Source organism: Pan troglodytes, chromosome 5 (genome assembly GCF_028858775.2).
Source record: "Pan troglodytes isolate AG18354 chromosome 5, NHGRI_mPanTro3-v2.0_pri, whole genome shotgun sequence".
NCBI lineage: Eukaryota > Metazoa > Chordata > Mammalia > Primates > Hominidae > Pan > Pan troglodytes.
Genome location: NC_072403.2, coordinates 83,254,711 through 83,273,142, shown reverse-complemented (window position 1 = coordinate 83,273,142; position 18,432 = coordinate 83,254,711). Strand labels below are relative to the sequence as shown.

The window sequence follows — 18,432 nt, the reverse complement described above, 5'->3', positions numbered from 1 at the left end:
GTCTCACTCTGTTGCCCAAGCTGGAGTGCAGTGGCATGATCTCGGCTCACTGCAACGTCTGCCTCCCAGGTCCAAGCAATTCTCCTGCCTCAGCCTCCTGAGTAGCTGGGATTACAGGCACACGCCACCACACCAGGCTAATTTTTTTTTTGTATTTTTAATAGAGACAGGTTTCACCATGTTAGCCAGACTGGTCTCGAACTCCTGACCTCAGGCAATCTGCCCGCCTTAGCCTCCCAAAATGCTGGAATTACAGGCGTGAGCCACTGTGCCTGGCCAAAATGTTGTTTTTTTAAAGTCATCTGTCCTAATTCCAAGTACTTGGAATATTTCTTTCTCTATTGTCCTTTAGTAGCATCTTTGAATTTCACAATAAAACCTAGTTTCCAAAATACCAGGACAACGTGAGGTGTTCCTGGAGTGGAGGCAGAATATGTACAGATAACATGGAGGGACAGCTGGCTGGAACAGACAGTCCTTAGGGTGGGTGTCCAGAGGTGTGAGGTCACAGAGAACATTTTCAGGACCTGCTGTCGAGCTGGCTCATGAGCTGGTGACTATGGAAAATGAAAGCAAGTTCATGCTGACAATGCCCGTAAAGAGCTTTGTGAAGCCATGACAGTGCTCTTCAATTTTAACATGAAGAAGAGGGCATGTGAGTTAGCAAGACTGGCCAGAGGCCAGAGCCCGGGGCCAGCAAACCTTTCCCTGCTGTGAGGTGGGCAAGTTAGTTGCTCCAAAAACAAGATAAAGTGATTGAGTTATTTTCTCAAGCGGGAGTCGGAGTTTATCTGCTCTGAGGTATGCTGCATTTAAATCCTTACTATCTGTTCTTTGAGAAATACCCAACTTCTCAGGTGATTGTAGACCTTTTCAGAGTCATCACTCAGGCCCTCAATGCCTTAGAGAGAGTTTCTGATTTGCCTCCATCGGTGTCTCCTTTGCCAGGGATCTGCATTCCCTTGACCTGATCTCAGGGGAACTGGGGAAGAAAATGAGTTGGAGGTGGCCATAAGGCCCAATCTCAACAAACATGGCCAAGGAACCAGATACTCCTGGCCAAGGCCCTGAAAGAGAATAAGGCTAGTGGAGAACCTGCGTTCATTCTCCAAGTAACTGAAATAATGCCCGAACCCAAGCCTGAGTGATCTGAAAAAGTCCATGAAAGTCCTAGAAGCAAAGAAAGCAAACTAGTTAACTTTCAGGAGATGCTCAGTCTTCCTCCCAGACATCTTCTGATATCATACACAGCTGGCCACCTGGTGCAGTGAGCAGTGAGTCCCTATGATATAAACCCCAGGATGGTCCAGATCCTGACAAAGTAATTAGCTTGTATCAGAGAAGTAGATTCAAAATTAAAACAAAGGGATTTTAAATGTGAAACTGTAAATGCAAAAGTGCACAGCTGCTTATACTAAGTGGGTAAACTGCTTTGAAATTGGTTCTGAATTGGCTTTGGGTTCATAATGGGACTTGATTATTTCCACATGGTACTTAGCAGGCACATAAAATTCCACTAATATGAAAGAAATGTATTTTAAATGTTGGTTGATGGAGGAAAGAATACTTTTATATTACAAAAAAAAAGACAAAAGGGAATTCTATGGCAACTGAAGTATATCATCTCAGAATACTGATTTGAAACTCTTCCAGTAAGATAGAATAACTTAAAATGATCATTTAATATTAATATGTATCAAGTTGATAAGGATGGAACCCTTTTTGGTTTGGACGAAACTGATTTAGACTTTTAAATAAACTTGAATTATGTTTGAAACCTTCTGGGAAAAATATTTACCAGAGATTGCCAAGACTCTTTGACCTAGGTATCATTTGCTGTCTGGATTAATTTCCAACATTTAGGTCCTTCTGCATTTGCACTGTGGCTTGTCCATCCTCATCTTACTCTGTCCTGTTTGGACTTTGGTGACATAAAAATAAACAACCATTAGTCAGTATAGTTTAGTTGCTAATGTCTTAGCCTCTGGAGTCAGTCTAGCTGGGTTCACATCCTGTCTAGGTCTCTTATTAGCTATGTGACATTGAGCAAATCACTTAACCTTTTGTGAATTTGTTTTATCCTCTTTAAAATACAACACTTCCTACTTCAAAGATTGGAAACCAAAGAAAAGTAATTCAAAATCCCCATCAACAGGGTCATCCAACTAAAAAATATATATATCTTGAGGATTTGCATTGATATTCAATATCGACATATCCAAGGCCTCCTCCCAGACCACTAGATTCTAGTAATTTGAACCGGCTTTTCCTCTCCCTCAAAGCAGCTCTGCTTAGTACAGTGCTTGGCACAAAGCAAATATTCAATAAATGTTAGCCAACGTTAGCTGCTCATCTGCTTTCCTTAAAAGCCAAGTCATTTCAACAAACCACCCCTGAGGCCCCAAGACACAGAAGAACAGCATCCAGTCCAAGCCCTCTGGTGCAGGTGGGAAACAGCAATCAGACTCTGCCAGACATATTGCCTTGATAAATGTGTGCCTCCCTCCTTGAACCACAAAGTTATAGCTTTTAGAATTAAAGATAGCTCCACTTATGTGCCACTGTATGCCAGGATATACTTGTCATTTATAACACGATCTCACTGAAACATTGCTTTTAATATTTGCACTGCTGTGGGAGAATACAAATGTTAATCTCTGATGTTAATACCTTTAAGGAAAACTAATTTCATTTCCCAAGTTCCTCAACTAATGATATTTTTTGTTTATTCGTTTGTTTTGTATCAGGATTTGATGAGTATGCAGTGATTCAGTATTCAGTTATAGTCTTGCTCAGTATTTTTATGAGAGAATTATGACCTTCTGAAAAAAAAGCTAGTATGTAAAGTGTGGCAAAAATTTTAACTCATTTTTTAGGTTTTACTTTTTATTGAAATGTGATATACATAACAAGAAGTGCACACATAATAACTAAACAATTTGCTATATTTTCACAAACTGAACACAACCATGTAACCATTATCCAGATAAGAAGACAAAACATTATCAACATTGCAGAAATCCCCTTTGTACTCCCTTCCTGTCACCAACCCCTCCCCAAGGGTAACTATCATCCCGACCTCTAACCTCACTGATATGTGTTTCCTGTATTTGTACTCCATATGTATATAGAATCCTAGAGCAGAAACTCGATTTATCTTACTTCTTTCACTCAGCATTCTGTTTGTGAGAATTGGCCTCATTGCCATGTATAGTTGTAGATGGCTCATGATCATTACTATATAGAATTCCATCCTTGAATACACCATATTTATGACTTCTGCTATTGATGGGCAGTTTGAAGATATTATGAATAGTTTGTCTTTTGGTGCACATATGTACACACTCCAGTTGAGCATCCACCCAGAAGCTAATTGCCAGGCCACAGGGTATATGTATGTTCTGCTTTAATAGGTACTGACAAATTGTTTTCCAAAGTTGTTATGCCTGTAACAATTTACATCCCACTATCAGTGAATGAGCATCCCAGTTCTTCCACATTCTAAACAAAACTTGGCATTTTTCATTATCAAAAAATTGTTTGCCATTCTAACTAGTATGTATCAGGGCATCTTTGACTTACTCCTAAGTCAAAGTTCTTAAATCTATTTTTTCTCTGTGGCACAAAGTCTGCAAATTCTATCACACTCCCTGGTGGTGATGCAGAAGGACGATGCATTCGGAGTACGCTGGGCCACCTGGAGCACAATCTCAGCACAGTTTCACAACCTGAAATACACAAATCTTACCCATGCAAAAAGAAAAAAGAAAAAAGCCTGGGGAAGCCACAGAGAGCTTCACTCAAAGACTCTTGTGGTAGAGGTGGTGGGAGAGCTATAGGACACAATACACAGCAGGGTTTCCTAAGGATGCTTTTACCACTGTTGTGTCAGATGCCTCCTTCCTCCTCAGGACTCCCTTCTCTGTTCTCCTCTTTTCCATGCTTGGGCTCCTCTCCTTTTATGCCCATTCCTTTCTTTGATCCTTTATGTCCAACTGTTGACTCCCAGGCTCTCTCCCCATCATTCCTCATCCTGGACAGCATTCCTCAAGTCTAAGAGGATGTTCTGGCCAAAAAATAGCTCTTTCTCCCTAGAGAGAGAAGGAAAGGCAGATCGTAAGCATTATAACTCAATTCTTCCTCCCGTTAGTACTTGTGCAGCTTGGACTTATGCTAAGGCTGAGGTTGCCAACACTTGGGGTCTCTCCTCCCTAGGTGCACTACAGAGGCTTCCCTCTGATGTCTGGCTATATTTCTGTAGAGACACAGTGGTGCATTTTGTGCCCTGCCCACAGGGCTAGATTGAGGGGATGAGGGGGCCTAGAGGCAGTCAGGCCCTGTGCCTTGGCATGGGCTGATTCATTTTCCTCTGGACAAAGGTACCATCTGCTGCTCATCAAGCTGTATGCCTGTTGGGCTGCATCTGCCTAGAGGGGGCACCTTTTCGGTTGGCGCAGAGTCTTCCTGTGTAGACTAATGTAGACTAGACATGGCCAGCACCGCCTTCCAGCACTGCCACTGAGCACAGCCCAAGTTCCTGCTACTTTCAGAGTCCTCAGATCTCGTGTTTCCTCCCACAGCATGAGAAAGAAATCCCTTCTCTCAGCATTTCTGCTTCTCAAAGACACTGCTCTCCAGTCCTCTTCCAGGACTCCCAGCAAAATCCCATTTGAGGATTTAGTATCTTACAAAAGAGTGAAAAAGTTCTTCAGGTTCAGGCTGTTTTGTTCTCTGCCTGGCCAAGATACCCATGGAAAGAAATTACCAAGAGAGATACTGGGCAAGGGTCTGACATTTCCAAGTATTCACTTGGGTACTAAAACAGGTTACTTTTCAATATTTTCTCCTTGTGGCACTGCTTTTTAGATTGTTTTATTTTTTTTTAACCTGAAAAGCAGAAATATCTGAAATGTTACTGCTCTCATATTTACAGTTACTCTGAACTATTTACAACTGAAATGTTTATTTTTTGAATATTGAATACACCATAGTGATTAGTTTTAATGACACTTACAAGACTAGTACTTGAACATTATAGAGCTTACTTTTGTGACAGCCAAATTAATGATTGAAATTGAAAATTAATGTTATAAGTCATTGAGAGGAACAAATATCACAGTCAGAAACATCCAAAAATACTTAATAAAAATTGAATGAATATCATTCTCATTTAACCTAAAATAAGGATGATTTTTGAATAGCTTTTCCTTGTGAATAAATTCCAGATAATAAAACAAATATTTACTTAAAATATGTGATACCTTTTTTCTTGTAAACTTTTCACAAAAAGGACTGGAAGAAGAATTACTTTATCTTATTATAGTGAATAAAATTATAATAGTAAGAATGAAAAAAATCTGATATTCAATTATGCCAGAGATATTTAGGTTCCTTTTCTCTCAAGAGTTCATATTTGAACATGGCTTATCTTCACATAGTCTATTTTCTAGAATGGTAAAAGACAAATATGACCATTCCCAATGCTTAAACAAGAAAACTGGAGCACCAAGTTTTAATAAATTCCTCAAGACCATAGTCAAGTATTAAATTCTCCATATAAAGTACACTTTAATGCCTCCATGTTTTTCTTTTACCATGGGATGATTTTTCTTTATTCTCTCTGCTTCAAAGTGCTTCTTATACTCTAAGATCAAACTGGAATATTACCTCTTACATCAAACCCTCTCTAACCTTCAGGCAGAAATAACTGAATAATCATTCACCAATTTCATTAGCTTTAATTATGGAATCTTATCCCTTTGAATTTTGAAGAGTTTTTTTAAACTATGTCCCAGTACACGCCAAAACTGTAAAGAAAATACACCAAAATTATTACCTATGATTGTGGTTGTGAGTTGTACCATGTGTAACTTTTCAGTTTTTCTGTATTTTCTAAATTTTCTGTAAAGGTCATATAATTTATGATTAGAAAAAGCAAAACAAAACAAAAATGACATATTAAGTTTTATGAGTTATAATTTATAGCTAAGAAAAACCAATACTCTAAGACTAAGCCATAGTAGAGATATCTGAGGAGGGATAAAAGGACTTTGGATGAAGGAGGAACAAAAAAATCCCCGAAGAAAAATTTTACTTCCTTCATATATTATATCTGCATACTATGCTCCTCAGGCAGCTCAGGGGTCATCAAATAGACCCTGGGAATACCTCCATCAGTTTCAAGAAAGGGTAAGACGATAATCCAAATAGACAGATGACTACTGACAAAACTAATCTACCTTCCTTAAATAAAATGGATGGAATAACTTAAAGCCTTCTGGGGAAACATAAGACTCAGTGAAGAGTCAATCTCAAATGGCTGGAGCTCCGGACTAAAGCTTCCTGCTCTCAAATGTGAAGCTGAATCTAAAAAAGGCCAACAGTGCCTGCTCGTGTGTGCTGAGTAGGGGAAAAGCCCAACTGCTGCACAAAGAGGCCCAAAAGTACTGTGGCTTAAAGAAAAGAAAGCTCCCCTCTCTCTCATAACCTATCCGTAGGAGAGTGGTCTGGTCTGGGGCAGCTCTGTTCCTTGCAGCCATGTAGGCACCCAGTTTCTTTCCACAGTTTATTCACCACAAGGCAGGGATTAGAACACTACAGGCCATCGACCAAATCCAGCCTGCCACTTGGATTTGCACATAACATTTTATTGGAATACAGCCATGCCCATTTGTTTACATATCATCTTTGGCTGCTTACACACCACAGGGTAGAGACTGAATGGTTACAAAACTGAAAATATTTACTATTTGGCCCTTTACATGAAGAAAAAGTTTGCCCACCCATGCTCTAAAATATGACCATGCTGAGCAGGGTTGGAGGCAGATTTAAGTTCCAGCTTGTGAAAAGAGCACCCAGCCAGCATTGCAAGGCCCAAGCTCAGAAGCAGCACATATCACATCCCTCACACTCTACCACAACGGCATAGTCACAAGTCTTCATGTAGTTGTAAGAAGGCTGGGAAATGAGTCTCTGGCTGAACAACCATGGTCCAGCTACATCTTTACAATGAAACAAAAGGAGGGCAGTCGGTAGCCTCCACCACATGGTGTGCTTTGTCCATGTGCTTCAACTGACATCATTAAAAGTAGCATATATCCACCTGAGTGTCATGTCATAGGCAAGTGGCCATATTTTTGTCCACACCAGAAATGTACTTTTGCTGCAACCACGACAATATGCTTTCTAGTATTGTCTATCAGAGATAACACTGAAGTATGATTTGACAAAAGAAGGAGGCAAGTATAAGAGCTATGGAAAGTGCCAAGCCAACCCAAAGACAGATTGTGTTTTATTGGAACGTGCAGTGTCATAAGCAAGCTGGTTTAAAATTGTATCTGCTCTTCTCAAACAACATCATGGTGTCAAAGGGTGGCCTGGTGAGTGTGCCATGCTAAATATATTTGGAAACTAATGCCTTCAAAAAAGTGCTGTCCAAAATTCTGTTTTGTAAAAATATTCTTCAAACACACAAAAAAAGTTTGAACCCATTTAGAAATAATTGACCACACACAAAATAAACTGTAAGTCTCCAATCAGGCTCCATTTAAAAAGAAAAAAAGTGTACGTAAAACATCCAATGAACAGTATCAGTTTCCGTAGGAGACTTCATAGTCCATTTGCTCTACCACCATAACAGATTAGAAGTAAAAAGGCATCTAAGCTGATCTTTCCGCCAGGACGATTCCCTGCAGCAAGTTTTACTGCCTTCTTTGATTCAGTTTTAAATGTCTGGAGCAACGTGCTCTCCCCATCCTTCTCCAAAGGCAATTCGAAGTCCTATGGGAGATTTTTGCAACCGCCGTGGTGTAAAAAGTAATAGAATGAGGAATGAAGAGTTAGAGATTCTGGTCCTCACTCTTCTGCTTCTCAACCACATGGACTTGCATGATTCATTCCATGAATTCACTCAAATTGTGTTGAGGCCTCTCTGTGAGAGAAACAAAGATGACAGAAACTTAGCCCAGCCCTTTAAGAGTTTATAATCTAATGCAGGAGTAAGTGCAAGAGAAAGAGAAAATGCTTTGATGCGTGGCTGGTATCACACCTGTTGTGAGTGATGGTTGAGGAGAGTCATGCAAACTGTTATGGAAGGTGGGTGAGACCTGGAATGCAAAGAGGAAGGAAAAGGTGGAGGTAGGAGAGGAATGACTGGTGGCCAATTTCAGCTAGAACTTGTGTCATTCACAGGGGAACAATGGGATATCGGGAAAGATAGAATGGAACCGGTCCTGGAAAACTAATGAATTTTGTTTTTTAGTAAGCCAAGTGACTGAAGGTTTCTGAGAAGGGGGATGATTTGATTAAGGAATAGCTTTAGTAGGATTATTTACATGGTGATATTCACATGGTAAATGAATTGGGAGTAGGGAGACTACTTAAAATCTCATTAGAAAGCTATGATAACAAGACAGATGTGGAAGAGATTATCAGTAAGGAAGATATTCAAGGAACTATTTTCCCTGTGTTGAACATGATCCAATTGCTTATTTTAGGATGCTACAATCAAAAAAATGATGAAGCAGAAAATACAACACTTAAGATAACAGATAAAATACTTGCAATTGATATGACAGAAAAATAACAGACTAGAAAGGCATTTCATTCTTAATTTAATGTTTATGAGGATTTTTTAAAATTATACTTTAAGTTTTAGGGTACATGTGCACAATGTGCAGGTTAGTTACATATGTATACATGTGCCATGCTGGTGTGCTGCACCCATTAACTTGTCATTTAGCATTAGGTATATCTCCTAATGCTATCCCTCCCCCCTCTCCCCACCCCACAACAGTACCCAGAATGTGATGTTCCCCTTCCTGTGTCCATGTGTTCTCATTGTTCAATTCCCATCTATGAGTGAGAACATGCGGTGTTTGGTTTTTTGTCCTTGGCGATAGTTTACTGAGAATGATGATTTCTAATTTCATCTCTTTCCCTACAAAGGACATGAACTCATCATTTTTTATGGCTGCATAGTATTCCATGGTGTATATGTGCCACATTTTCTTAATCCAGTCTATCATTGTTGGACATTTGGGTTGGTTCCCCAAGTCTTTGCTATTGTGAATAGTGCTGCAATAAACATATGTGTGCATGTGTCTTTATAGCAGCATGATTTATAGTCCTTTGGGTATATACCCAGTAATGGGATGGCTGGGTCAAATGGTATTTCTAGTTCTAGATCCCTGAGGAATCGCCACACTGACTTCCACAATGGTTGAACTAGTTTACAGTCCCACCAACAGTGTAAAAGTGTTCCTATTTCTCCACATCCTCTCCAGCACCTGTTGTTTCCTGACTTTTTAACAATTGCCATTCTAACTGGTGTGAGATGGTATCTCATTGTGGTTTTGATTTGCATTTCTCTGATGGCCAGTGATGATGAGCATTTTTTCATGTGTCTTTTGGCTGCATAAATGTCTTCTTTTGAGAAGTGTCTGTTCATATCCTTTGCCCACTTTTTGATGGGGTTGTTTGTTTTTTTCTTGTAAATTTGTTGGAGTTCATTGTAGATTCTGGATATTAGCCCTTTGTCAGATGAGTAGGTTGCGAAAATTTTCTCCCATTTTGTAGGTTTCCTGTTCACTCTGATGGTAGTTTCTTTTGCTGTGCAGAAGCTCTTTAGTTTAATTAGATCCCATTTGTCAATTTTGGCTTTTGTTGCTGTTGCTTTTGGTGTTTTAGACATGAAGTCCTTACCCATGCCTATGTCCTGAATGGTATTGCCTAGGTTTTCTTCTAGGGCTTTTATGGTTTTAGGTCTAACATTTAAGTCTTTAATCCATCTTGAATTAATTTTTGTGTAAGGTGTAAGGTGTAAGAAAGGGATCCAGTTTCAGCTTTCTACATATGGCTAGCCAGTTTTCCCAGCACGATTTATTAAATAGGGAATCCTTTCCCCATTGCTTGTTTTTCTCAGGTTTGTCAAAGATCAGGTAGTTGTAGATATGCAGCGTTATTTCTGAGAGCTCTGTTCTGTTCCATTGATATATATCTCTGTTTTGGTACCAGTACCATGCTGTTTTGGTTACTGTAGCCTTGTAGTATCGTTTGAAGTCAGGTAGCGTGATGCCTCCAGCTTTGTCCTTTTGGCTTAGGATTGACTTGGCGATGCGGGCTCTTTTTTGGTTCCATATGAACTTTAAAGTAGTTTTTTCCAATTCTGTGAAGAAAGTCATTGGTACCTTGATGGGGATGGCATTGAATCTATAAATTACCTTGGGCGGTATGGCCATTTTCACGATATTGATTCTTCCTCCTCATGAGCATTGGATGTTCTTCCATTTGTTTGTATCCTCTTTTATTTCTTTGAGCAGTGGTTTGTAGTTCTCCTTGAAGAGGTCCTTCACATCCCTTGTAAGTTGGATTCCTAAGTATTTTATTCTCTTTGAAGCAATTGTGAATGGGAGTTCACTCATGATTTGGCTCTCTGTTTGTCCGTTATTGGTATATAAGAATGCTTGTGATTTTTGTACATTGATTTTTTAACTATTTTGTAAGCTATGAAAGGCTGTGAAAATGAAACTCTGGGAAGGATGTAGGAGCAGGTTCCTCTTATTAAGAAGATAGAGTCATAGGGAAGAAATTACTATCCTCTCTAGGCTTTTCACACTTATGCCAAGTTAGATGGACCTTCTAGGTGCTACTTTGAAAAATTTTAACTAGGAAGACAGTCTGTTTTTTTTCTTTTTTTTTCATTTCATAGAACTATATTTTGCATACAATAAAATGTACCTATTTTAAGTGTATAGTTCAATGAGCTTTGATGACATATACACTCATGTAATCATCCCCATACACCCATATAATCATCCTCATAATTAAGCTATAGAATGCTTCTGTCGGCATTCCCTCTCCTTTCCCCAGGCCCCACCACATTCTCTCATAACTCTGCAATCAAACTCCAGCCCTTTCTCAGGCAACTGCTGACCTGACATCTGTCACTGTAGATTAGTTTTGTCTGTTCTATAAACTTCATGTAAATGCAGTCATACAATAGGTATTCTTTTGTGTCTGGCTCTTTTTGCTTACAAGGTTTTTGAGCTTCACCAATGCTATTATATGTAAAAGTAGTTTATTCTTTTTTACTGGTAAGTTGCGTGAATATTCCACAACTTTTTTATCCATTCATCTGTAAATGTGTATTAGGGGTGTTTTCAGTTGGGAGCTATTATGAATAAAGCTGCTGTGAACATTAGTGTACCTGTCTTGTTGTGGACATACGGTTCATTCCTCTTGGTCATAGGTTTTCATATACTTCCATATCATCTAAACCTGAGTCATATGGAAGTATGTGTTTTCTTTTATAAGAAACTGACAAACTGTTTTCCAAAGTATTTATAATATTTTACATTCCCAGAAGCAGTATATGAGAGTTCCAGTTGCTCCACATCCTTTCCAACACTTGTTTTTGTTAGTCTTTTAAATTTTAGCCATTCTAGCAGGTTTGTAGTAATATCAGGGAAATTTGCACTTCCCTGATGATTAATGATATGTTCATGTCCTTCTTGGCCACTGCATATGTATTTTTGTGAAGGGTATGTTCCAATCCTTCACTCCCTTTTTAAACTTGTCATTTGTCTTATTTTTGAGTTGTGAGAGTTCTTTACATATGTTAGTATGTTGGATGTAAGTCTACACACACATCTATATATATAGTATATGTATATATACATATATGTGTGTATATATGTGTATGTGTGTGTGTATATATATGTATGTGTGTATATATATGTGTGTGTGTGTGTGTGTGTGTGTGTGTGTGTATGGCAGATACTTTCTTTCCAGACTCTTGCTTTTTCATTTTCTTAGTGATGTGTCTGGAAGAGCAGTAGTTGTAATGAGTGGGGTTGTAACTTAATTAAAAATTAAGTTTTTAATTTTAATAAAGTCTAATTCATCAATTTTTATGGTTATAGTTCTGTTCTATTTACAATATCTTGAAAAAAATGTGTCTTCTCCTGGAAGCTTTATATGTTCCGCTTTTACTTTAGGTCTATTATCTACTTTAAGTTTACTTTTGCGTACAGTGTGAGTAGGATTGATGCTCATTTCTTTCCCGTTTGAATATCCAGGTATTCCAACACTACCTGTGGAAAATACTATCCTTTCCTTATTGAATTACCTTGGCACCTTTGTCAAAGGTTGATCTATTTCTGAACTCTTTATTTACTCTATTCCACTGATCTATCTTTACACCAAGACCACACTGTCTTGATTATGTAGCTTTGAAGTAAAGCTTGAAATCAGAAAATGGAATTCCTCCAAATTTATTTTTCGTTTAAAGGACTATTTTGACAATTGTAGGTCCTTTTTATTTCCACATATCTATTAGAATCAGCTTGCGTGTTTCTACAAAGAAGTCCTCTGGGAAGACTTGCATTGAATCTAAAGATCAATTTGGGGGAAATTGATTTCTTAACAATATGAGTTTCCTAGTTCAAGAATATGATATTTTTCGTTTTTATTTGACTTTTAAATTTTCTCTTAACAATCTTTTGTAGTTTTCAATGTATGGATCTTGTACGTATTTTGTTAAATTTATCCTGAAGTATTTCAGACAGCTTGTCTTAGGAGTTAACTATTGAGGAAAGTAATCTCTCTCATTATTTGTCAGTTTTATTAGTTTAATTACCAGAAAAACAATTTCTTCAAATTGGTGGTAGTGGAGGAAGGGTTGTAATGGAGGAGGGGTACTTCTCAATTGGAATGATATATATCTAATTGGATATATATATATATATATATATATATATCCAATTAGAAGATAATTTCCTGACATACTAGAAAAAAGTCTGTCTAGATGAAGCCTCACTGAACCCCAGCTTGCAAGCATGTCAATACATACACATACAAAGAAGACTATAAATGAACAAGTCTCCCTCGTGTCAACTATGAAGCTACTTACCAAGATAATTAGGTCTTTAAAGTTGAAAGCAGCTCTTTTATGGATTACCCAGTCTACAAGTCTACATATGGTTACCATTTTAAAATTATCAGATTTATCACATTAATGGGCACTATAAAAATGTTTTTCTAGGGCTGGATTTTTTTTAGCATAATTCTCATGCTTTAGTTTGAATCAGCAATTGCATTTGTGCAGTTACAGAGTGCTTGTAGGAGGCCTAAAAACTAAGAGTAGAGAAAAATGTTTTATCAGCAAAGTTTTTCCTAGATGTACAAAATTCTCTTGAAAACACTTTTGGGAAATCTAACTACTTAACTGATGTTTTTCTTTCCACACAGAAATATTGATGATAAAGAGGAAACTAACTTTCTGAACCATTAAATGTAATATCATTTATCTCACCAAATCCCAAGATAGGTATTTTATAGATTGTTCTTCATTTTAAAAGTAGATTACCCAAGATTCCTAGAATAATTATATTATAAATATAATAATAACATTACTTATATAATGTTTCTTCTATATTTGTGGTCTCAGTCTTTTCTCGTATGAATCAAATTAGATAAAGAAGGATTCAGTGTTATTTAATCAGGAAAAATCTCTAAACAAAAGTCAAAGAGCAATCTAAACTATTAAATAGAGATCTGGCTCTGTGTCTTTTCTTTCTTTCCTTTCTTTTTTCCCTCCTTACTCTACTCTTTTTGATTTTGGGCTTTAAAAGAACACTCGGAAACCACAAATATTCAAGAAATATTAACAACAATAATAGTCATGTATTATCCAGTCTGTGTCAGGAATAAACATTCCGATTTTATAACCTTCAGGCCTCTGCCAGGTATTATTACTTCCACTTTACAAAGAAACCGAAGTTCATAGAGTGTCACTTACCTTTCCCAAAGTCACATGGCCAAATCTCAAAGATAAAATTCAAATTACAGGGCCAAATCTCTCTCCATCATACAGATGCCTCCCACATTGCCTGTGACTTTACAGAAGCTTGGAGTCTAAATTATGTGGCTGCTATTAGTAACAACTTCGAGACCGAAGGCTATTGGGCTATTGGCTCCACCATGGGCACCACTAGGTTTAAACTCAAACAGACAGATGAGACCACTTGAACCTTGGCAGTTACCAGTTCAGAGAAGCAGCCTAACCCAGCCTCTCCACAGTTGCAATTTGAGAGCATCTAGAGGACACTACATAAATCTTTTCACCTGGTCTCTGCTACCACAGATGAAACCTCCTCAATGCTCCCAAGAAGCCATCTTGGGCAGGAAAAAGAGGTGGGTGTAAAATTTGGATGACTAGTAATTTACCAAAAGAAATAGTCATTCCAAAGAGGCTGTTATACTGGCCCTGATTTAAATTTTGAATACTCTGAATGTTTAAACTAAAAGGAGAAATAGAAACATGAAGTGATAGTAGTTCCCACTGGCAAATGGAAGATGTCCCTAACCATCAGCAGGACGGGGCTCATGAAGATCAGATAAGCTATTAAGAACAGGTGCTACATTTCTTGACCTGAGTTTGGTGTGAATGATCTTGTGACCTCATTACAGTTTTTATAATTTGAATTCATCACCATAAGCTAAAAGAGGATAAACAAAATGAGGAACCAACCGTTTCACAAAGTCTTTTAGGTGCAAGTGTTTTCCAGCCTACAAAACACTCAAGCTCAGGAAGGTTAAAGGAATTTGAGTGATCATTTACTTCCATCAACTAGAACATCCTTAGGGTTTCTGTTTAAGAAAACCTTAAAATAAGGGAGCTTTTAGTTTCAATTTGGTTGTCAACATGCAGAAAAAAGGAAAGCTGAAATCAAAGTTATAATACAATCTGAAAATTAAACATTAAGGGGAAAAGCCATACCTTGAAGAGTAGCCTTTGCTGTCAATCAGTATTTCTGTCTAAACTGTAAAAACAGAGGAGGGGAAATCAGCTTTGCTGTGAACTGCCAAGGGAATTGTCTTTATTCTGCCAGATGCTCCAGATGGTTTTCTTACAGAGAAACTTCATTTCATGCTTGCAGTTGTTTATTTCCATGCATCTAACTCTCAGCCAGGCACTGAAACAGGTACTTCATTGATCTACTAAATATGATTGTAAAATTACTTCATCTTATTTAAAATTGCAAGCCAAGCAGGAAAAGTGAGACCATGTACTTCCCTTCCTTTCTTTTAACCTCAAATTTGAACCTGCTTTTAAATCAGTTTAAAACTAATTAATGACCCTTGTTGCTAAGTGACTCGAGAAACCAGGAAGGAACTATGATCTGCTTTGTAAAACAAAACATTAAATACTTATGAAACCTTTCCATATAAATCTTTGTACTATCATACAAATATTTCACTTTGGAGGCTATTTGTCTTGAAGAAATCTTATCTCAAAAAGGGGTCATAATAAGTAGCTGCCTGTAGACTTATACATCTGCTTGTATATTTAAAAGCAGCTGTATATTTGTTTCAAGACATTACTTGTTTTAAGATATTACTGCTGAACATTTTTTTTTTAATTCAATGACTGTTTATTGAGTGTTTACTATGGACCCTGTTAGGCACCTAAGATACAAAGAAACACCATGGCATTTTGTGAAGGCTGCATGCTTTCTGGTGGCAGAGGGAAGAATTAGGAGTTTCTTGCAATAGGTAAAGATCTGTGAAGGCACTGGAGGTGATGATGAAGTGAGGATTGGAGACAAATTCAAGGAATAGCATCGACAGAATTTGTTATCAAATTACATATGTTGATGAATGAAAAGCCAGGAATAGCTCCCTGGTTTCCAGTTTGGGGATCAGGCTGTGTCATTCAATGAGATTAGAAATGTCAGGGTTACAGCAGTACAGCAGGCTCCACATTGTCCCAGAGATGAGATCTGGAAGAGCTACTATGTACAGTAAGGCATGCTGTCAGAGATGATTATATCCAAAGACCATTTTTCAGAGACCCAGTGGTTTGTTTCCTAAGTGGAAGTATTTGGACCTACTTCAGAACTTACCAAACATAAGCACTGGCCAGGTAGCAAACACATTAAGTGGTGAGAAAGCCTCTTTCAGGAAGAGGACTCTGGTCTTAAGTTAGTACCGCAGCATGGGTCATCCCACTGTCTGGGCTGATGCTCTTGAATGCATTCTATTAAGAGGTGTTCACTGAGTTAAAAAGAACCACACATAGCAAACGCACTGTAAAGACCCACATAGCTTGGGTTCCTCAAACTCTTCCATCTGCAGCTTTTAGAGGAGCAGAATTATGACACCTATCCATCCTTCACCTTCATTATCTGCAAAGTTAGGATCCACACTCCCTGCCAATTATACAAGTCTATAATTTCCCTTCTCATTTCTGGACATTGAAACAGATAAAAAGAGAAATTAGTTGAATGCTAGATTTTTTTTTTTTTTTTTTTTTTTTTTTTGTAGACGGAGTCTTGCTCTTGTCACCCAGGCTGGAGTACAGTGGCACGATCTCGGCTCACTGCAACCTCTGCCTCCCAGGCTCAAGCGATTTTCCTGCCTCAGCCTCCCGAGTGGCTGCGATTACAGGCTCACACCACCATGCCCAGCTAACTTTTGTATTTTTAGTAGAGACGGGGTTTCCCCATGTTGACCAGGCTGGTCTCGAACTCCTGATCTCAGGTGATCCACCTGCCTCAGCCTACCAAAGTGCTGGGATTACAGGTGTGAGCCATCGCGCCTGGGCTAAATTTTTGTTTTTCAAAGAAGATAAAAATGTTCAATTTCTATTGAAAACAATGAGAATTTATTTCATTTCTTCTGTATAGTACAGGGGTGGTGCTTTGAGGGGATAAACAGCTGAACAAGACAATGACCCAGGACTTCCAGTAGGCCCCGTTTTAATGTCACAGTATTATAATATCTATAATTTTGAATTTTGAAAGGTGAATGTTTCTTTAGCACAAAATTCTTCATTCTTCTAACTCCAGTTGTAAGAAAATAATGGCAATTAGGCCACCATGTTCATAGAATTAATTACATACACATTTTTAAATAGTGTTAACATTAAGTGGCCTACCACTAAGATATGAAGTACATATCTATTTGGAGGATTAGAAAGTAAAATTTCCAGCTTTCAATAAGAATGAAACTGATAGTGTACTAAAAATAAACTAAGGTCATCTGATTGAAAGCCTTCACCTCTGTCTCACACTCCAGCTCTTTTCTTGGAAGAGAAGAAACCATTTCAAAAAATTATTAAGGGAGCAACAAAGGGCTGTTTTGTACATTCATTACATTCACAGTGAGGGAAATGTTCTGTCCTGTCAATATCAGTGTATCTAATGTAAAATCATTAATTCCATACCTGCTAGCTTTTTTAGTAAAACTATATTAAAATTAAAAGTAAAACTTACAGTATTTGTTTCGACCTATAAACCTGGTTAACATCCATTAGATTAGATTGATTTTCATTAAAATAAGTGCTACACAAGACCTGTCATAACTAAGCATCTTCTTGTTTTTTGTTTTGTTTTGTTTTTTCTAGAGCCCCAGCAGCTACTATTAATAAGTGTCTGGAATATGTTCCTGGCATTTCACCTACCCTCTCTCCAATCCTTCCAAGAAACTCACAAAGCAGGTATTATTACCAACAGGAGACCAGACACCCTGAGAATTTACACTCCTTCCCCAAGACCACACAGTCAATTATAATTGATGATGTTGCCACTTGTACCAAAGTCCATCTGGCTTCAAAGCCTGCTCTCTCCCCATTCAACAAAATGTCTCTCTGCCCTTACTTTTTTTTCCCTTCAGGGCTTTTTCTTGAACTTCTCTTCCTCACAACAGTTAAATCATCCATTTAAAGATGTCAGACAACCTCCGTGTTCTAAGGTGAGTTGTCAGATCTCATTTGGTTCACCTTGTCTACCACTTATCCTTTGTTTATTCATTCTTCTTGTAACCTCTTTCTTTTCCAAAGCTGAGAGTAGATAAAACTAGCTATTTTAATAATAACTAGTTATTATTTCAATAATACCATTTGAGGAGAAAATATTTGTATATTTGGTAGTGTTGAATATGCAATAAAGTTGCAAAAAATAGAAGAATGTTAACTACTGTAGCAAAATTAATAAACCCAGTTTTCCTGAATAGTTAAGTTGAATCCATGCTGACTCTCAAATCTGTCTCTTTAGTATCCTATTTTAAAATGCTCTTCCAATTAATCCTACATATTCATGGGGATAATCCTAAGAGCAGGGTAATCTTCACTTGTTCCCCATATTAGTCTGACAACTCATTCAGTCACCGTTGCCAAAGCCTAAAATCGCCCACACGAAGCCAAACTGCCTGTCATCATTTTTATCCAGGCTGGGATTTCCCTCCATGCTTGAAATACCAGCTTGTCTGTTTTGCATCCACTTTAGAATTAAAATAAGGAAAATGTTATGAATCTTTTCCCAAAATCTCTCCCATATTAAAATTTACATTCTTGCAGAAGTGCAGACTCAGTCCTGCATTTATTACTATCCTAAGAATCTTTGTTTTCTTCAGATTTTACAATACCTTCAC

General features: G+C 37.8%; 1 protein-coding gene across 4 annotated transcripts in view; it reads left to right on the top strand.

The window, feature by feature from the left end:
• The window catches only part of LOC462815 (putative uncharacterized protein encoded by LINC00472), a 242,395-nt gene that overhangs the window by 97,486 nt on the left and 126,477 nt on the right, over nucleotides 1-18,432 (top strand). The window lies entirely within an intron of this gene.